Consider the following 20065-nt stretch of genomic DNA (forward strand, 5'->3'; position numbering starts at 1 on the left):
CCTCCAGGAGAGAGGTCCAAGCAAGACGTGCCCCGAGGAGCGTCTTGCCAAATGTCACTACTCGGTCCGACTGAGCGCCTCCAGGAGGGAGGTCCAAGCAAGACGCGCCCCGAGGAGCGTCTTGCCACATGTCACTACTCGGTCTGACTGAGCGCCTCCAGGAGAGAGGCCCAAGCAAGACGTGCCCCGAGGAGCGTCTTGCCACATGTCAACAATGGGTCTGACTGAGGGCCTCCAGGAGAGAAGCCCAAGCAAGACGCGCCCAGAGGAGCGTCTTGCCACATGTCAACACTGGGTCTGACTGAGCGCCTCCAGGAGAGAGGCCCAAGCAAGACACGCCCCGAGGAGCGTCTTGACACATGTCAACACTGGGTCGGACTGAGGGCCTCCATGAGAGAAGCCCAAGCAAGACGCGCCCCGAGGAGAGTCTTGCCACATTTCAACACTCGGTCTGACAGAGGGCATTCAGGAGAGAGGCCGAAGCAAGACGCGCCCCGAGGAGCGTCTTGCCACATGTCACCACTGGGTCTGAATGAGCGCCTCCAGGAGAGAGGCCCAACCAAGACGCGCCCCGAGGAGTGTCTTGCCACATGCCAACACTGGGTCTGACTGAGCGCCTCCAGGAGAGAGGCCCAAGCAAGACACGCCCCGAGGAGCGTCTTGACACATGTCAACACTGGGTCGGACTGAGGGCCTCCATGAGAGAAGCCCAAGCAAGACGCGCCCCGAGGAGAGTCTTGCCACATGTCAACACTCGGTCTGACAGAGGGCATTCAGGAGAGAGGCCGAAGCAATACGCGCCCCGAGGAGCGTCTTGCCACATGTCACCACTGGGTCTGAATGAGCGCCTCCAGGAGAGAGGCCCAACCAAGACGCGCCCCGAGGAGTGTCTTGCCACATGCCAACACTGGGTCTGACTGAGCGCCTCCAGGAGAGAGGCCCAAGCAAGACGCGCCCCGAGGAGCGTCCTGCCACATGTCAACACTGGGTCTGACTGAGGGCCTCCAGGAGAGAGGCCCAAGCAAGACGCGCCCCGAGGAGTGTCTTGCCACATGTCACCACTGGGTCTGACTGAGCGCCTCCAGGAGAGAGGCCCAAGCAAGACGCGCCCTGGGGAGTGTCAGGCCACATGTCACTACTCAGTCTCACTGACCGCCTCCAGGAGAGAGGCCCAAGCAAGACGCGCCCCGAGGAGCGTCTTGCCACATGTCAGCACTCGGTCTGACTGAGCGCCTCCAGGAGAAAGGCCCAAGAAAGACGCGCCCTGAGGAGCGTCTTGCCACATGTCAACAATGGGTCTGACTGAGGGCCTCCAGGAGAGAGGCCCAAGCAAGATGCGCCCAAAGGAGCGTCTTGCAACATGTCAACACTGGGTCTGACAGAGGTTCTCCAGGAGAGAGGCCCAAGCAACACGCGCCCCGAGGAGCGTCAGGCCACATGTCACTACTCAGTCTGACTGAGCGCCTCGAGGAGAGAGGCCCAAGCAAGACGCGCCCCGAGGAGCGTCTTGCCACATGTCAACAATGTGTCTGACTGAGGGCCTCCAGGAGAGAGGCCCAAGCAAGACGCACCCCGAGTAGCGTCTTGTCACATGTCAACACTGGGTCTGTCTGAGCGTATCCAGGAGAGAAGCCCAAGCAAGACGCGCCCCGAGGAGCGTCTTGCCACATGTCAACAATGGGTCTGACTGAGGGCCTCCAGGAGAGAGGCCCAAGCAAGACGCGCCCCGAGGAGCGTCTTGACACATGTCAACACTGGGTCTGACTTAGCGCCTCCAGGAGAGAGGCCCAAGCAAGATGCGCCCGGAGGAGCGTCTTGCCACGTGTCACCACTGGGTCTGACTGAGCTCCTCCAGGAGAGAGGCCCAAGCAAGACGCGCCCAGAGGAGCGTCTTGCCACGTGTCACCACTGGGTCTGATTGAGCACCTCCAGTAGAGAGGCCCCAGCAAGACGCGCCCCGAGGAGCGTCTTGCCTTATGTCAGCACTCGGTCTGACTGAGCGCCTCCAGGAGAGAGGCCCAAGCAACACGCGCCCCGAGGAGCGTCTTGCCAAATGTCACTACTCGGTCTGACTGAGCGCCTCCAGGAGGGAGGTCCAAGCAAGACGCGCCCCGAGGAGCGTCTTGCCACATGTCACTACTCGGTCTGACTGAGCGCCTCCAGGAGAGAGGCCCAAGCAAGACGTGCCCCGAGGAGCGTCTTGCCACATGTCAACAATGGGTCTGACTGAGGGCCTCCAGGAGAGAAGCCCAAGCAAGACGCGCCCAGAGGAGCGTCTTGCCACATGTCAACACTGGGTCTGACTGAGCGCCTCCAGGAGAGAGGCCCAAGCAAGACACGCCCCGAGGAGCGTCTTGACACATGTCAACACTGGGTCGGACTGAGGGCCTCCATGAGAGAAGCCCAAGCAAGACGCGCCCCGAGGAGAGTCTTGCCACATGTCAACACTCGGTCTGACAGAGGGCATTCAGGAGAGAGGCCGAAGCAAGACGCGCCCCGAGGAGCGTCTTGCCACATGTCACCACTGGGTCTGAATGAGCGCCTCCAGGAGAGAGGCCCAACCAAGACGCGCCCCGAGGAGTGTCTTGACACATGTCAACACTGGTTCGGACTGAGGGCCTCCATGAGAGAAGCCCAAGCAAGACACGCCCCGAGGAGCGTCTTGACACATGTCAACACTGGGTCTGACTGAGCGCCTCCAGGAGAGAGGCCCAAGCAAGACGCGCCCCGAGGAGCGTCTTGCCACATGTCAACAATGTGTCTGACTGAGGGCCTGCAGGAGAGAGGCCCAAGCAAGACGCGCCCCGAGGAGTGTCTTGCCACATGTCACCACTGGGTCTGACTGAGCGCCTCCAGGAGAGAGGCCCAAGCAAGACGCGCCCTGGGGAGTGTCAGGCCACATGTCACTACTCAGTCTCACTGACCGCCTCCAGGAGAGAGGCCCAAGCAAGACGCGCCCCGAGGAGCGTCTTGCCACATGTCAGCACTCGGTCTGACTGAGCGCCTCCAGGAGAAAGGCCCAAGAAAGACGCGCCCTGAGGAGCGTCTTGCCACATGTCAACAATGGGTCTGACTGAGGGCCTCCAGGAGAGAGGCCCAAGCAAGATGCGCCCAAAGGAGCGTCTTGCAACATGTCAACACTGGGTCTGACAGAGGGCCTCCAGGAGAGAGGCCCAAGCAACACGCGCCCCGAGGAGCGTCAGGCCACATGTCACTACTCAGTCTGACTGAGCGCCTCCAGGAGAGAGGCCCAAGCAAGACGCGCCCCGAGGAGCGTCTTGCCACATGTCAACAATGTGTCTGACTGAGGGCCTCCAGGAGAGAGGCCCAAGCAAGACGCACCCCGAGTAGCGTCTTGTCACATGTCAACACTGGGTCTGTCTGAGCGTATCCAGGAGAGAAGCCCAAGCAAGACGCGCCCCGAGGAGCGTCTTGCCACATGTCAACAATGGGTCTGACTGAGGGCCTCCAGGAGAGAGGCCCAAGCAAGACGCGCCCCGAGGAGCGTCTTGACACATGTCAACACTGGGTCTGACTTAGCGCCTCCAGGAGAGAGGCCCAAGCAAGATGCGCCCGGAGGAGCGTCTTGCCACGTGTCACCACTGGGTCTGACTGAGCTCCTCCAGGAGAGAGGCCCAAGCAAGACGCGCCCAGAGGAGCGTCTTGCCACGTGTCACCACTGGGTCTGATTGAGCACCTCCAGTAGAGAGGCCCCAGCAAGACGCGCCCCGAGGAGCGTCTTGCCTTATGTCAGCACTCGGTCTGACTGAGCGCCTCCAGGAGAGAGGCCCAAGCAAGACGCGCCCCGAGGAGCGTCTTGCCAAATGTCACTACTCGGTCTGACTGAGCGCCTCCAGGAGGGAGGTCCAAGCAAGACGCGCCCCGAGGAGCGTCTTGCCACATGTCACTACTCGGTCTGACTGAGCGCCTCCAGGAGAGAGGCCCAAGCAAGACGTGCCCCGAGGAGCGTCTTGCCACATGTCAACAATGGGTCTGACTGAGGGCCTCCAGGAGAGAAGCCCAAGCAAGACGCGCCCAGAGGAGCGTCTTGCCACATGTCAACACTGGGTCTGACTGAGCGCCTCCAGGAGAGAGGCCCAAGCAAGACACGCCCCGAGGAGCGTCTTGACACATGTCAACACTGGGTCGGACTGAGGGCCTCCATGAGAGAAGCCCAAGCAAGACGCGCCCCGAGGAGAGTCTTGCCACATGTCAACACTCGGTCTGACAGAGGGCATTCAGGAGAGAGGCCGAAGCAAGACGCGCCCCGAGGAGCGTCTTGCCACATGTCACCACTGGGTCTGAATGAGCGCCTCCAGGAGAGAGGCCCAACCAAGACGCGCCCCGAGGAGTGTCTTGACACATGTCAACACTGGTTCGGACTGAGGGCCTCCATGAGAGAAGCCCAAGCAAGACACGCCCCGAGGAGCGTCTTGACACATGTCAACACTGGGTCTGACTGAGCGCCTCCAGGAGAGAGGCCCAAGCAAGACGCGCCCCGAGGAGCGTCTTGCCACATGTCAACAATGTGTCTGACTGAGGGCCTGCAGGAGAGAGGCCCAAGCAAGATGCGCCCGGAGGAGCGTCTTGCCACATGTCAACACTGGGTCTGACAGAGGGCCTCCAGGAGAGAGGCCCAAGCAAGACGCGCCCCGAGGAGCGTCTTGCCACATGTCACCTCTGGTTCTGACTGAGCACCTCCAGGAGAGAGGCCCAAGCAAGACGCGCCCCGAGGAGCGTCTTGTCACATGTCAACACTGGGTCTGTCTGAGCGTCTCCAGGAGAGAAGCCCAAGCAAGACGCGCCACGAGGAGCGTCTTGCCACATGTCAACAATGGGTCTGACTGAGGGCCTCCAGGAGAGAGGCCCAAGCAAGACGCGCCCCGAGGAGCGTCTTGACACATGTCAACACTGGGTCTGACTTAGCGCCTCCAGGAGAGAGGCCCAAGCAAGACGCGCCCAGAGGAGCGTCTTGCCACGTGTCACCACTGGGTCTGATTGAGCACCTCCAGTAGAGAGGCCCCAGCAAGACGCGCCCTGAGGAGCGTCTTGCCTTATGTCAGCACTCGTTCTGACTGAGCGCCTCCAGGAGAGAGGCCCAAGCAAGACGCGCCCCGAGGAGCGTCTTGCCAAATGTCACTACTCGGTCTGACTGAGCGCCTCCAGGAGGGAGGTCCAAGCAAGACGCGCCCCGAGGAGCGTCTTGCCACATGTAAATACTCGGTCTGACTGAGCGCCTCCAGGAGAGAGGCCCAAGCAAGACGTGCCCCGAGTACCGTCTTGCCACATGTCAACAATGGGTCTGACTGAGGGCCTCCAGGAGAGAAGCCCAAGCAAGACGCGCCCAGAGGAGCATCTTGCCACATGACAACACTGGGTCTGACTGAGCGCCTCCAGGAGAGAGGCCCAAGCAAGACACGCCCCGAGGAGCGTCTTGACACATGTCAACACTGGGTCGGACTGAGGGCCTCCATGAGAGAAGCCCAAGCAAGACGCGCCCCGAGGAGAGTCTTGCCACATGTCAACACTCTGTCTGACAGAGGGCATTCAGGAGAGAGGCCGAAGCAAGACGCGCCCCGAGGAGCGTCTTGCCACATGTCACCACTGGGTCTGAATGAGCGCCTCCAGGCGAGAGGCCCAACCAAGACGCGCCCCGAGGAGTGTCTTGCCACATGCCAACACTGGGTCTGACTGAGCGCCTCCAGGAGAGAGGCCCAAGCAAGACGCGCCCCGAGGAGCGTCTTGCCACGTGTCAACACTGGGTCTGACTGAGCGCCTCCAGGAGAGAGGCCCAAGCAAGACGCGCCCAGAGGAGCGTCTTGCCACATGTCAACACTGGGTCTGACTGAGCGCCTCCAGGAGAGAGGCCCAAGCAAGACACGCCCCGAGGAGCGTCTTGACACATGTCAACACTGGGTCGGACTGAGGGTCTCCATGAGAGAAGCCCAAGCAAGACGCGCCCCGAGGAGAGTCTTGCCACATGTCAACACTCGGTCTGACAGAGGGCATTCAGGAGAGAGGCCGAAGCAATACGCGCCCCGAGGAGCGTCTTGCCACATGTCACCACGGGGTCTGACTGAGCGCCTCCAGGAGAGAGGCCCAAGCAAGACGCGCCCCGAGGAGCGTCTTGCGACATGTCACTACTCGGTCTAACTGAGCGCCTCCAGGAGAGAGGTCCAAGCAAGACGCACCCCGAGGAGCGTCTTGCCACATGTCACTACTCGGTCTGACTGAGCGCCTCCCGGAGAGAGGCCCAAGCAAGACATGCCCCGAGGAGCGTCTTGCCACATGTCAACAATGGGTCTGACTGAGGGCCTCCAGGAGAGAAGCCCAAGCAAGACGCGCCCCGAGGAGCGTCAAGCCACATGTCATCACTGGGACTGACTGAGCGCCTCCAGGAGAGAGGCCCCAGCAAGACGCGCCCCGAGGAGCGTCTTGCCACATGTCAGCACTCGGTCTGACTGAGCGCCTCCAGGAGAGAGGCCCAAAAAAGAAGCGCCCCGAGGAGCTTCTTGCCACATGTCAACAATGGGTCTGACTGAGGGCCTCCAGGAGAGAAGCCCAAGCAAGACGCGCCCCGAGGAGCGTCTTGCCACATGTCAACACTGGGTCTAATTGAGCGCCTCCAGGAGAGAGGCCCAAGCAAGACATACCCCGAGGAGCGTCTTGCCACATGTCACTACTCGGTCTGACTGAGCGCCTCCAGGAGAGAGGTCCAAGCAACACGTGCCCCGAGGAGCGTCTTGCCACATGTCAACAATGGGTCTGACTGAGGGCCTCCAGGAGAGAAGCCCAAGGAAGAAGCGCCCCGAGGAGCGTCTTGCCACGTGTCAACACTGGGTCTGACTGAGCGCCTCCAGGAGAGAGGCCCAAGCAAGACACGCCCCGAGGAGCGTCTTGACACATGTCAACACTGGGTCTGACTGAGGGCCTCCATGAGAGAAGCCCAAGCAAGACGCGCCCCGAGGAGAGTCTTGCCACATGTCAACACTGGGTCTGACAGAGGGCATCCAGGAGAGAGGCCCAAGCAATACGCGCCCCGAGGAGCGTCTTGCCACATGTCAACAATGGGTCTGACTGAGGGCCTCCAGGAGAGAAGCCAAAGCAAGACGCGCCCCGAGGAGCTTCTTTCCACATGTCAACACTGGGTCTGACTGAGCGCCTCCAGGAGAGAGGCCCAAGCAAGACACGCCCCGAGGAGCGTCTTGACACATGTCAACACTGGGTCGGACTGAGGGCCTCCATGAGAGAAGCCCAAGCAAGACGCGCCCCGAGGAGAGTCTTGCCACATGTCAACACTCAGTCTGACAGAGGGCATTCAGGAGAGAGGCCGAAGCAAGACGCGCCCCGAGGAGCGTCTTGCCACATGTCACCACTGGGTCTGAATGAGCGCCTCCAGGAGAGAGGCCCAACCAAGATGCGCCCCGAGGAGTGTCTTGCCACATGCCAACACTGGGTCTGACTGAGCGCCTCCAGGAGAGAGGCCCAAGCAAGACGCGCCCCGAGGAGCGTCCTGCCACATGTCAACACTGGGTCTGACTGAGCGCCTCCAGGAGAGAGGCCCAAGCAAGACGCGCCCCGAGGAGCGTCTTGCCACATGTCAACACTGGGTCTGACTGAGAGCCTCCAGGAGAGAGGCCCAAGCAAGACGCGCCCCGAGGAGCGTCTTGCCACATGTCAACAATGTGTCTGACTGAGGGCCTCCAGGAGAGAGGCCCAAGCAAGATGCGCCCGGAGGAGCGTCTTGCCACATGTCAACACTGGGTTTGACAGAGGGCCTCCAGGAGAGAGGCCCAAGCAAGACGCGCCCCGAGGAGCGTCTTGCCACATGTCACCTCTGGTTCTGACTGAGCGCCTCCAGGAGAGAGGCCCAAGCAAGACGCGCCCCGAGGAGCGTCTTGTCACATGTCAACACTGGGTCTGTCTGAGCGTCTCCAGGAGAGAAGCCCAAGCAAGACGCGCCACGAGGAGCGTCTTGCCACATGTCAACAATGGGTCTGACTGAGGGCCTCCAGGAGAGAGGCCCAAGCAAGACGCGCCCCGAGGAGCGTCTTGACACATGTCAACACTGGGTCTGACTTAGCGCCTCCAGGAGAGAGGCCCAAGCAAGACACGCCCCGAGGAGCGTCTTGACACATGTCAACACTGGGTCGGACTGAGGGCCTCCATGAGAGAAGCCCAAGCAAGACGCGCCCCGAGGAGAGTCTTGCCACATGTCAACACTCGGTCTGACAGAGGGCATTCAGGAGAGAGGCCGAAGCAATACGCGCCCCGAGGAGCGTCTTGCCACATGTCACCACTGGGTCTGAATGAGCGCCTCCAGGAGAGAGGCCCAACCAAGACGCGCCCCGAGGAGTGTCTTGCCACATGCCAACACTGGGTCTGACTGAGCGCCTCCAGGAGAGAGGCCCAAGCAAGACGCGCCCCGAGGAGCGTCCTGCCACATGTCAACACTGGGTCTGACTGAGCGCCTCCAGGAGAGAGGCCCAAGCAAGACGCGCCCCGAGGAGCGTCTTGCCACATGTCAACACTGGGTCTGACTGAGCGCCTCCAGGAGAGAGGCCCAAGCAAGACGCGCCCCGAGGAGCGTCTTGCCACATGTCAACAATGTGTCTGACTGAGGGCCTGCAGGAGAGAGGCCCAAGCAAGATGCGCCCGGAGGAGCGTCTTGCCACATGTCAACACTGGGTCTGACAGAGGGCCTCCAGGAGAGAGGCCCAAGCAAGACGCGCCCCGAGGAGCGTCTTGCCACATGTCACCTCTGGTTCTGACTGAGCACCTCCAGGAGAGAGGCCCAAGCAAGACGCGCCCCGAGGAGCGTCTTGTCACATGTCAACACTGGGTCTGTCTGAGCGTCTCCAGGAGAGAAGCCCAAGCAAGACGCGCCACGAGGAGCGTCTTGCCACATGTCAACAATGGGTCTGACTGAGGGCCTCCAGGAGAGAGGCCCAAGCAAGACGCGCCCCGAGGAGCGTCTTGACACATGTCAACACTGGGTCTGACTTAGCGCCTCCAGGAGAGAGGCCCAAGCAAGACGCGCCCAGAGGAGCGTCTTGCCACGTGTCACCACTGGGTCTGATTGAGCACCTCCAGTAGAGAGGCCCCAGCAAGACGCGCCCTGAGGAGCGTCTTGCCTTATGTCAGCACTCGTTCTGACTGAGCGCCTCCAGGAGAGAGGCCCAAGCAAGACGCGCCCCGAGGAGCGTCTTGCCAAATGTCACTACTCGGTCTGACTGAGCGCCTCCAGGAGGGAGGTCCAAGCAAGACGCGCCCCGAGGAGCGTCTTGCCACATGTAAATACTCGGTCTGACTGAGCGCCTCCAGGAGAGAGGCCCAAGCAAGACGTGCCCCGAGTACCGTCTTGCCACATGTCAACAATGGGTCTGACTGAGGGCCTCCAGGAGAGAAGCCCAAGCAAGACGCGCCCAGAGGAGCGTCTTGCCACATGACAACACTGGGTCTGACTGAGCGCCTCCAGGAGAGAGGCCCAAGCAAGACACGCCCCGAGGAGCGTCTTGACACATGTCAACACTGGGTCGGACTGAGGGCCTCCATGAGAGAAGCCCAAGCAAGACGCGCCCCGAGGAGAGTCTTGCCACATGTCAACACTCTGTCTGACAGAGGGCATTCAGGAGAGAGGCCGAAGCAAGACGCGCCCCGAGGAGCGTCTTGCCACATGTCACCACTGGGTCTGAATGAGCGCCTCCAGGCGAGAGGCCCAACCAAGACGCGCCCCGAGGAGTGTCTTGCCACATGCCAACACTGGGTCTGACTGAGCGCCTCCAGGAGAGAGGCCCAAGCAAGACGCGCCCCGAGGAGCGTCTTGCCACGTGTCAACACTGGGTCTGACTGAGCGCCTCCAGGAGAGAGGCCCAAGCAAGACGCGCCCAGAGGAGCGTCTTGCCACATGTCAACACTGGGTCTGACTGAGCGCCTCCAGGAGAGAGGCCCAAGCAAGACACGCCCCGAGGAGCGTCTTGACACATGTCAACACTGGGTCGGACTGAGGGTCTCCATGAGAGAAGCCCAAGCAAGACGCGCCCCGAGGAGAGTCTTGCCACATGTCAACACTCGGTCTGACAGAGGGCATTCAGGAGAGAGGCCGAAGCAATACGCGCCCCGAGGAGCGTCTTGCCACATGTCACCACTGGGTCTGAATGAGCGCCTGCAGGAGAGAGGCCCAACCAAGACGCGCCCCGAGGAGTGTCTTGCCACATGTCAACACTGGGTCTGACTGAGCGGCTCCAGGAGAGAGGCCCAAGCAAGACGCGCCCCGAGGAGCGTCTTGCCACGTGTCAACACTGGGTCTGACTGAGCGCCTCCAGGAGAGAGGCCCAAGCAAGATGCGCCCCGAGGAGCGTCTTGCCACATGTCACCACGGGGTCTGACTGAGCGCCTCCAGGAGAGAGGCCCAAGCAAGACGCGCCCCGAGGAGCGTCTTGCGACATGTCACTACTCGGTCTAACTGAGCGCCTCCAGGAGAGAGGTCCAAGCAAGACGCACCCCGAGGAGCGTCTTGCCACATGTCACTACTCGGTCTGACTGAGCGCCTCCCGGAGAGAGGCCCAAGCAAGACATGCCCCGAGGAGCGTCTTGCCACATGTCAACAATGGGTCTGACTGAGGGCCTCCAGGAGAGAAGCCCAAGCAAGACGCGCCCCGAGGAGCGTCAAGCCACATGTCATCACTGGGACTGACTGAGCGCCTCCAGGAGAGAGGCCCCAGCAAGACGCGCCCCGAGGAGCGTCTTGCCACATGTCAGCACTCGGTCTGACTGAGCGCCTCCAGGAGAGAGGCCCAAGCAAGAAGCGCCCCGAGGAGCTTCTTGCCACATGTCAACAATGGGTCTGACTGAGGGCCTCCAGGAGAGAAGCCCAAGCAAGACATACCCCGAGGAGCGTCTTGCCACATGTCACTACTCGGTCTGACTGAGCGCCTCCAGGAGAGAGGTCCAAGCAACACGTGCCCCGAGGAGCGTCTTGCCACATGTCAACAATGGGTCTGACTGAGGGCCTCCAGGAGAGAAGCCCAAGGAAGAAGCGCCCCGAGGAGCGTCTTGCCACGTGTCAACACTGGGTCTGACTGAGCGCCTCCAGGAGAGAGGCCCAAGCAAGACACGCCCCGAGGAGCGTCTTGACACATGTCAACACTGGGTCTGACTGAGGGCCTCCATGAGAGAAGCCCAAGCAAGACGCGCCCCGAGGAGAGTCTTGCCACATGTCAACACTGGGTCTGACAGAGGGCATCCAGGAGAGAGGCCCAAGCAATACGCGCCCCGAGGAGCGTCTTGCCACATGTCAACAATGGGTCTGACTGAGGGCCTCCAGGAGAGAAGCCAAAGCAAGACGCGCCCCGAGGAGCTTCTTTCCACATGTCAACAATGTGTCTTACTGAGGGCCTCCATGAGAGAAGCCCAAGCAAGACGCGCCCCGAGGAGTGTCTTGCCACATGTCAACACTGTGTCTGACTTAGCGCCTCCAGGAGAGAGGCCCAAGCAAGATGCGCCCCGAGGAGCGTCTTGCCACGTGTCAACACTGTGTCTGACTTAGCGCCTCCAGGAGAGAGGCCCAAGCAAGATGCGCCTCGAGGAGCGTCTTGCCACGTGTCGCCACTGGGTCTGACTGAGCTCCTCCAGGAGAGAGGCCCAAGCAAGACGCGCCCAGAGGAGCGTCTTGCCACGTGTCACCACTGGGTCTGACAGAGGGCATCCAGGAGAGAGGCCCAAGCAAGATGCGCCTCGAGGAGCGTCTTGCCACATGTCAACACTGTGTCTGACTGAGCGGCTCTAGGAGAGAGGCCCAAGCAAGACGCGCCCCGAGGAGCGTCTTGCCACATGTCAACACTGGGTCTGACTGAGCGCCTCCAGGAGAGAGGCCTGAGGAGCGTCTTGCCACATGTCACCTCTGGGTCTGACTGAGCGCCACCAGGAGAGAGGCGCAAGCAAGAAACGCCCGAGGAGCGTCTTGACACATGTCAACACTGGGTCTGACTGAGCGCCTCCAGGAGAGAGGCCCCAGCAAAGACGCGCCCCGAGGAGCGTCTTGCCACATGTCAACAATGGGTCTGACTGAGGGCCTCCAGGAGAGAAGCCCAAGCAAGACGCGCCCCGAGGAGCGTCTTGCCACATGTCAACACTGGGTCTAATTGAGCGCCTCCAGGAGAGAGGCCCAAGCAAGACGCGCCCCGAGGAGCGTCTTGCCACATGTCACTACTCAGACTGACTGAGCGCCTCCAGGAGAGAGGTCCAAGCAAGACGTGCCCCGAGGAGAGTCTTGCCACATGTCAACACTGGGTCTGACAGAGGGCATCCAGGAGAGAGGCCCAAGCAATACGCTCCCCGAGGAGCTTCTTTCCACATGTCAACAATGGGTCTTACTGAGGGCCTCCATGAGAGAAGCCCAAGCAAGACGCGCCCCGAGGAGTGTCTCGCCACATGTCAACACTGTGTCTGACTGAGCACCTCCAGGAGAGAGGCCCAAGCAAGACGCGCCCCGAGGAGCGTCTTGCCACGTGTCAACACTGGGTCTGACTTAGCGCCTCCAGGAGAGAGGCCCAAGCAAGATGCGCCCGGAGGAGCGTCTTGCCTTATGTCAGCACTCGGTCTAACTGAGCGCCTCCAGGAGAGAGGCCCAAGCAAGACGCGCCCCGAGGAGCGTCTTGCCACATGTCACTACTCGGTCTAACTGAGCGCCTCCAGGAGAGAGGTCCAAGCAAGACGTGCCCCGAGGAGCGTCTTGCCAAATGTCACTACTCGGTCCGACTGAGCGCCTCCAGGAGGGAGGTCCAAGCAAGACGCGCCCCGAGGAGCGTCTTGCCACATGTCACTACTCGGTCTGACTGAGCGCCTCCAGGAGAGAGGCCCAAGCAAGACGTGCCCCGAGGAGCGTCTTGCCACATGTCAACAATGGGTCTGACTGAGGGCCTCCAGGAGAGAAGCCCAAGCAAGACGCGCCCAGAGGAGCGTCTTGCCACATGTCAACACTGGGTCTGACTGAGCGCCTCCAGGAGAGAGGCCCAAGCAAGACACGCCCCGAGGAGCGTCTTGACACATGTCAACACTGGGTCGGACTGAGGGCCTCCATGAGAGAAGCCCAAGCAAGACGCGCCCCGAGGAGAGTCTTGCCACATTTCAACACTCGGTCTGACAGAGGGCATTCAGGAGAGAGGCCGAAGCAAGACGCGCCCCGAGGAGCGTCTTGCCACATGTCACCACTGGGTCTGAATGAGCGCCTCCAGGAGAGAGGCCCAACCAAGACGCGCCCCGAGGAGTGTCTTGCCACATGCCAACACTGGGTCTGACTGAGCGCCTCCAGGAGAGAGGCCCAAGCAAGACACGCCCCGAGGAGCGTCTTGACACATGTCAACACTGGGTCGGACTGAGGGCCTCCATGAGAGAAGCCCAAGCAAGACGCGCCCCGAGGAGAGTCTTGCCACATGTCAACACTCGGTCTGACAGAGGGCATTCAGGAGAGAGGCCGAAGCAATACGCGCCCCGAGGAGCGTCTTGCCACATGTCACCACTGGGTCTGAATGAGCGCCTCCAGGAGAGAGGCCCAACCAAGACGCGCCCCGAGGAGTGTCTTGCCACATGCCAACACTGGGTCTGACTGAGCGCCTCCAGGAGAGAGGCCCAAGCAAGACGCGCCCCGAGGAGCGTCCTGCCACATGTCAACACTGGGTCTGACTAAGGGCCTCCAGGAGAGAGGCCCAAGCAAGACGCGCCCCGAGGAGTGTCTTGCCACATGTCACCACTGGGTCTGACTGAGCGCCTCCAGGAGAGAGGCCCAAGCAAGACGCGCCCTGGGGAGTGTCAGGCCACATGTCACTACTCAGTCTCACTGACCGCCTCCAGGAGAGAGGCCCAAGCAAGACGCGCCCCGAGGAGCGTCTTGCCACATGTCAGCACTCGGTCTGACTGAGCGCCTCCAGGAGAAAGGCCCAAGAAAGACGCGCCCTGAGGAGCGTCTTGCCACATGTCAACAATGGGTCTGACTGAGGGCCTCCAGGAGAGAGGCCCAAGCAAGATGCGCCCAAAGGAGCGTCTTGCAACATGTCAACACTGGGTCTGACAGAGGGCCTCCAGGAGAGAGGCCCAAGCAACACGCGCCCCGAGGAGCGTCAGGCCACATGTCACTACTCAGTCTGACTGAGCGCCTCCAGGAGAGAGGCCCAAGCAAGACGCGCCCCGAGGAGCGTCTTGCCACATGTCAACAATGTGTCTGACTGAGGGCCTCCAGGAGAGAGGCCCAAGCAAGACGCACCCCGAGTAGCGTCTTGTCACATGTCAACACTGGGTCTGTCTGAGCGTATCCAGGAGAGAAGCCCAAGCAAGACGCGCCCCGAGGAGCGTCTTGCCACATGTCAACAATGGGTCTGACTGAGGGCCTCCAGGAGAGAGGCCCAAGCAAGACGCGCCCCGAGGAGCGTCTTGACACATGTCAACACTGGGTCTGACTTAGCGCCTCCAGGAGAGAGGCCCAAGCAAGATGCGCCCGGAGGAGCGTCTTGCCACGTGTCACCACTGGGTCTGACTGAGCTCCTCCAGGAGAGAGGCCCAAGCAAGACGCGCCCAGAGGAGCGTCTTGCCACGTGTCACCACTGGGTCTGATTGAGCACCTCCAGTAGAGAGGCCCCAGCAAGACGCGCCCCGAGGAGCGTCTTGCCTTATGTCAGCACTCGGTCTGACTGAGCGCCTCCAGGAGAGAGGCCCAAGCAAGACGCGCCCCGAGGAGCGTCTTGCCAAATGTCACTACTCGGTCTGACTGAGCGCCTCCAGGAGGGAGGTCCAAGCAAGACGCGCCCCGAGGAGCGTCTTGCCACATGTCACTACTCGGTCTGACTGAGCGCCTCCAGGAGAGAGGCCCAAGCAAGACGTGCCCCGAGGAGCGTCTTGCCACATGTCAACAATGGGTCTGACTGAGGGCCTCCAGGAGAGAAGCCCAAGCAAGACGCGCCCAGAGGAGCGTCTTGCCACATGTCAACACTGGGTCTGACTGAGCGCCTCCAGGAGAGAGGCCCAAGCAAGACACGCCCCGAGGAGCGTCTTGACACATGTCAACACTGGGTCGGACTGAGGGCCTCCATGAGAGAAGCCCAAGCAAGACGCGCCCCGAGGAGAGTCTTGCCACATGTCAACACTCGGTCTGACAGAGGGCATTCAGGAGAGAGGCCGAAGCAAGACGCGCCCCGAGGAGCGTCTTGCCACATGTCACCACTGGGTCTGAATGAGCGCCTCCAGGAGAGAGGCCCAACCAAGACGCGCCCCGAGGAGTGTCTTGACACATGTCAACACTGGTTCGGACTGAGGGCCTCCATGAGAGAAGCCCAAGCAAGACACGCCCCGAGGAGCGTCTTGACACATGTCAACACTGGGTCGGACTGAGGGCCTCCATGAGAGAAGCCCAAGCAAGACGCGCCCCGAGGAGAGTCTTGCCACATGTCAACACTCGGTCTGACAGAGGGCATTCAGGAGAGAGGCCGAAGCAATACGCGCCCCGAGGAGCGTCTTGCCACATGTCACCACTGGGTCTGAATGAGCGCCTCCAGGAGAGAGGCCCAACCAAGACGCGCCCCGAGGAGTGTCTTGCCACATGCCAACACTGGGTCTGACTGAGCGCCTCCAGGAGAGAGGCCCAAGCAAGACGCGCCCCGAGGAGCGTCCTGCCACATGTCAACACTGGGTCTGACTGAGCGCCTCCAGGAGAGAGGCCCAAGCAAGACGCGCCCCGAGGAGCGTCTTGCCACATGTCAACACTGGGTCTGACTGAGCGCCTCCAGGAGAGAGGCCCCAGCAAGATGCGCCCGGAGGAGCGTCTTGCCACATATCAACACTGGGTCTGACAGAGGGCATTCAGGAGAGAGGCCGAAGCAAGACGCGCCCCGAGGAGCGTCTTGCCACATGTCACCACTGGGTCTGAATGAGCGCCTCCAGGAGAGAGGCCCAACCAAGACGCGCCCCGAGGAGTGTCTTGCCACATGCCAACACTGGGTCTGACTGAGCGCCTCCAGGAGAGAGGCCCAAGCAAGACACGCCCCGAGGAGCGTCTTGACACATGTCAACACTGGGTCGGACTGAGGGCCTCCATGAGAGAAGCCCAAGCAAGACGCGCCCCGAGAAGAGTCTTGCCACATGTCAACACTCGGTCTGACAGAGGGCATTCAGGAGAGAGGCCGAAGCAATACGCGCCCCGAGGAGCGTCTTGCCACATGTCACCACTGGGTCTGAATGAGCGCCTCCAGGAGAGAGGCCCAACCAAGACGCGCCCCGAGGAGTGTCTTGCCACATGCCAACACTGGGTCTGACTGAGCGCCTCCAGGAGAGAGGCCCAAGCAAGACGCGCCCCGAGGAGCGTCCTGCCACATGTCAACACTGGGTCTGACTGAGGGCCTCCAGGAGAGAGGCCCAAGCAAGACGCGCCCCGAGGAGTGTCTTGCCACATGTCACCACTGGGTCTGACTGAGCGCCTCCAGGAGAGAGGCCCAAGCAAGACGCGCCCTGGGGAGTGTCAGGCCACATGTCACTACTCAGTCTCACTGACCGCCTCCAGGAGAGAGGCCCAAGCAAGACGCGCCCTGAGGAGCGTCTTGCCACATGTCAACAATGGGTCTGACTGAGGGCCTCCAGGAGAGAGGCCCAAGCAAGATGCGCCCAAAGGAGCGTCTTGCAACATGTCAACACTGGGTCTGACAGAGGGCCTCCAGGAGAGAGGCCCAAGCAACACGCGCCCCGAGGAGCGTCTTGCCACATGTCACCACTGGGTCTGAATGAGCGCCTCCAGGAGAGAGGCCCAACCAAGACGCGCCCCGAGGAGTGTCTTGACACATGTCAACACTGGTTCGGACTGAGGGCCTCCATGAGAGAAGCCCAAGCAAGACACGCCCCGAGGAGCGTCTTGACACATGTCAACACTGGGTCGGACTGAGGGCCTCCATGAGAGAAGCCCAAGCAAGACGCGCCCCGAGGAGAGTCTTGCCACATGTCAACACTCGGTCTGACAGAGGGCATTCAGGAGAGAGGCCGAAGCAATACGCGCCCCGAGGAGCGTCTTGCCACATGTCACCACTGGGTCTGAATGAGCGCCTCCAGGAGAGAGGCCCAACCAAGACGCGCCCCGAGGAGTGTCTTGCCACATGCCAACACTGGGTCTGACTGAGCGCCTCCAGGAGAGAGGCCCAAGCAAGACGCGCCCCGAGGAGCGTCCTGCCACATGTCAACACTGGGTCTGACTGAGCGCCTCCAGGAGAGAGGCCCAAGCAAGACGCGCCCCGAGGAGCGTCTTGCCACATGTCAACACTGGGTCTGACTGAGCGCCTCCAGGAGAGAGGCCCCAGCAAGATGCGCCCGGAGGAGCGTCTTGCCACATATCAACACTGGGTCTGACAGAGGGCATTCAGGAGAGAGGCCGAAGCAAGACGCGCCCCGAGGAGCGTCTTGCCACATGTCACCACTGGGTCTGAATGAGCGCCTCCAGGAGAGAGGCCCAACCAAGACGCGCCCCGAGGAGTGTCTTGCCACATGCCAACACTGGGTCTGACTGAGCGCCTCCAGGAGAGAGGCCCAAGCAAGACACGCCCCGAGGAGCGTCTTGACACATGTCAACACTGGGTCGGACTGAGGGCCTCCATGAGAGAAGCCCAAGCAAGACGCGCCCCGAGGAGAGTCTTGCCACATGTCAACACTCGGTCTGACAGAGGGCATTCAGGAGAGAGGCCGAAGCAATACGCGCCCCGAGGAGCGTCTTGCCACATGTCACCACTGGGTCTGAATGAGCGCCTCCAGGAGAGAGGCCCAACCAAGACGCGCCCCGAGGAGTGTCTTGCCACATGCCAACACTGGGTCTGACTGAGCGCCTCCAGGAGAGAGGCCCAAGCAAGACGCGCCCCGAGGAGCGTCCTGCCACATGTCAACACTGGGTCTGACTGAGGGCCTCCAGGAGAGAGGCCCAAGCAAGACGCGCCCCGAGGAGTGTCTTGCCACATGTCACCACTGGGTCTGACTGAGCGCCTCCAGGAGAGAGGCCCAAGCAAGACGCGCCCTGGGGAGTGTCAGGCCACATGTCACTACTCAGTCTCACTGACCGCCTCCAGGAGAGAGGCCCAAGCAAGACGCGCCCCGAGGAGCGTCTTGCCACATGTCAGCACTCGGTCTGACTGAGCGCCTCCAGGAGAAAGGCCCAAGAAAGACGCGCCCTGAGGAGCGTCTTGCCACATGTCAACAATGGGTCTGACTGAGGGCCTCCAGGAGAGAGGCCCAAGCAAGATGCGCCCAAAGGAGCGTCTTGCAACATGTCAACACTGGGTCTGACAGAGGGCCTCCAGGAGAGAGGCCCAAGCAACACGCGCCCCGAGGAGCGTCAGGCCACATGTCACTACTCAGTCTGACTGAGCGCCTCCAGGAGAGAGGCCCAAGCAAGACGCGCCCCGAGGAGCGTCTTGCCACATGTCAACAATGTGTCTGACTGAGGGCCTCCAGGAGAGAGGCCCAAGCAAGACGCACCCCGAGTAGCGTCTTGTCACATGTCAACACTGGGTCTGTCTGAGCGTATCCAGGAGAGAAGCCCAAGCAAGACGCGCCCCGAGGAGCGTCTTGCCACATGTCAACAATGGGTCTGACTGAGGGCCTCCAGGAGAGAGGCCCAAGCAAGACGCGCCCCGAGGAGCGTCTTGACACATGTCAACACTGGGTCTGACTTAGCGCCTCCAGGAGAGAGGCCCAAGCAAGATGCGCCCGGAGGAGCGTCTTGCCACGTGTCACCACTGGGTCTGACTGAGCTCCTCCAGGAGAGAGGCCCAAGCAAGACGCGCCCAGAGGAGCGTCTTGCCACGTGTCACCACTGGGTCTGATTGAGCACCTCCAGTAGAGAGGCCCCAGCAAGACGCGCCCCGAGGAGCGTCTTGCCTTATGTCAGCACTCGGTCTGACTGAGCGCCTCCAGGAGAGAGGCCCAAGCAAGACGCGCCCCGAGGAGCGTCTTGCCAAATGTCACTACTCGGTCTGACTGAGCGCCTCCAGGAGGGAGGTCCAAGCAAGACGCGCCCCGAGGAGCGTCTTGCCACATGTCACTACTCGGTCTGACTGAGCGCCTCCAGGAGAGAGGCCCAAGCAAGACGTGCCCCGAGGAGCGTCTTGCCACATGTCAACAATGGGTCTGACTGAGGGCCTCCAGGAGAGAAGCCCAAGCAAGACGCGCCCAGAGGAGCGTCTTGCCACATGTCAACACTGGGTCTGACTGAGCGCCTCCAGGAGAGAGGCCCAAGCAAGACACGCCCCGAGGAGCGTCTTGACACATGTCAACACTGGGTCGGACTGAGGGCCTCCATGAGAGAAGCCCAAGCAAGACGCGCCCCGAGGAGAGTCTTGCCACATGTCAACACTCGGTCTGACAGAGGGCATTCAGGAGAGAGGCCGAAGCAAGACGCGCCCCGAGGAGCGTCTTGCCACATGTCACCACTGGGTCTGAATGAGCGCCTCCAGGAGAGAGGCCCAACCAAGACGCGCCCCGAGGAGTGTCTTGACACATGTCAACACTGGTTCGGACTGAGGGCCTCCATGAGAGAAGCCCAAGCAAGACACGCCCCGAGGAGCGTCTTGACACATGTCAACACTGGGTCGGACTGAGGGCCTCCATGAGAGAAGCCCAAGCAAGACGCGCCCCGAGGAGAGTCTTGCCACATGTCAACACTCGGTCTGACAGAGGGCATTCAGGAGAGAGGCCGAAGCAATACGCGCCCCGAGGAGCGTCTTGCCACATGTCACCACTGGGTCTGAATGAGCGCCTCCAGGAGAGAGGCCCAACCAAGACGCGCCCCGAGGAGTGTCTTGCCACATGCCAACACTGGGTCTGACTGAGCGCCTCCAGGAGAGAGGCCCAAGCAAGACGCGCCCCGAGGAGCGTCCTGCCACATGTCAACACTGGGTCTGACTGAGCGCCTCCAGGAGAGAGGCCCAAGCAAGACGCGCCCCGAGGAGCGTCTTGCCACATGTCAACACTGGGTCTGACTGAGCGCCTCCAGGAGAGAGGCCCCAGCAAGATGCGCCCGGAGGAGCGTCTTGCCACATATCAACAC

Source organism: Nothobranchius furzeri, chromosome 1 (genome assembly GCF_043380555.1).
Source record: "Nothobranchius furzeri strain GRZ-AD chromosome 1, NfurGRZ-RIMD1, whole genome shotgun sequence".
NCBI lineage: Eukaryota > Metazoa > Chordata > Actinopteri > Cyprinodontiformes > Nothobranchiidae > Nothobranchius > Nothobranchius furzeri.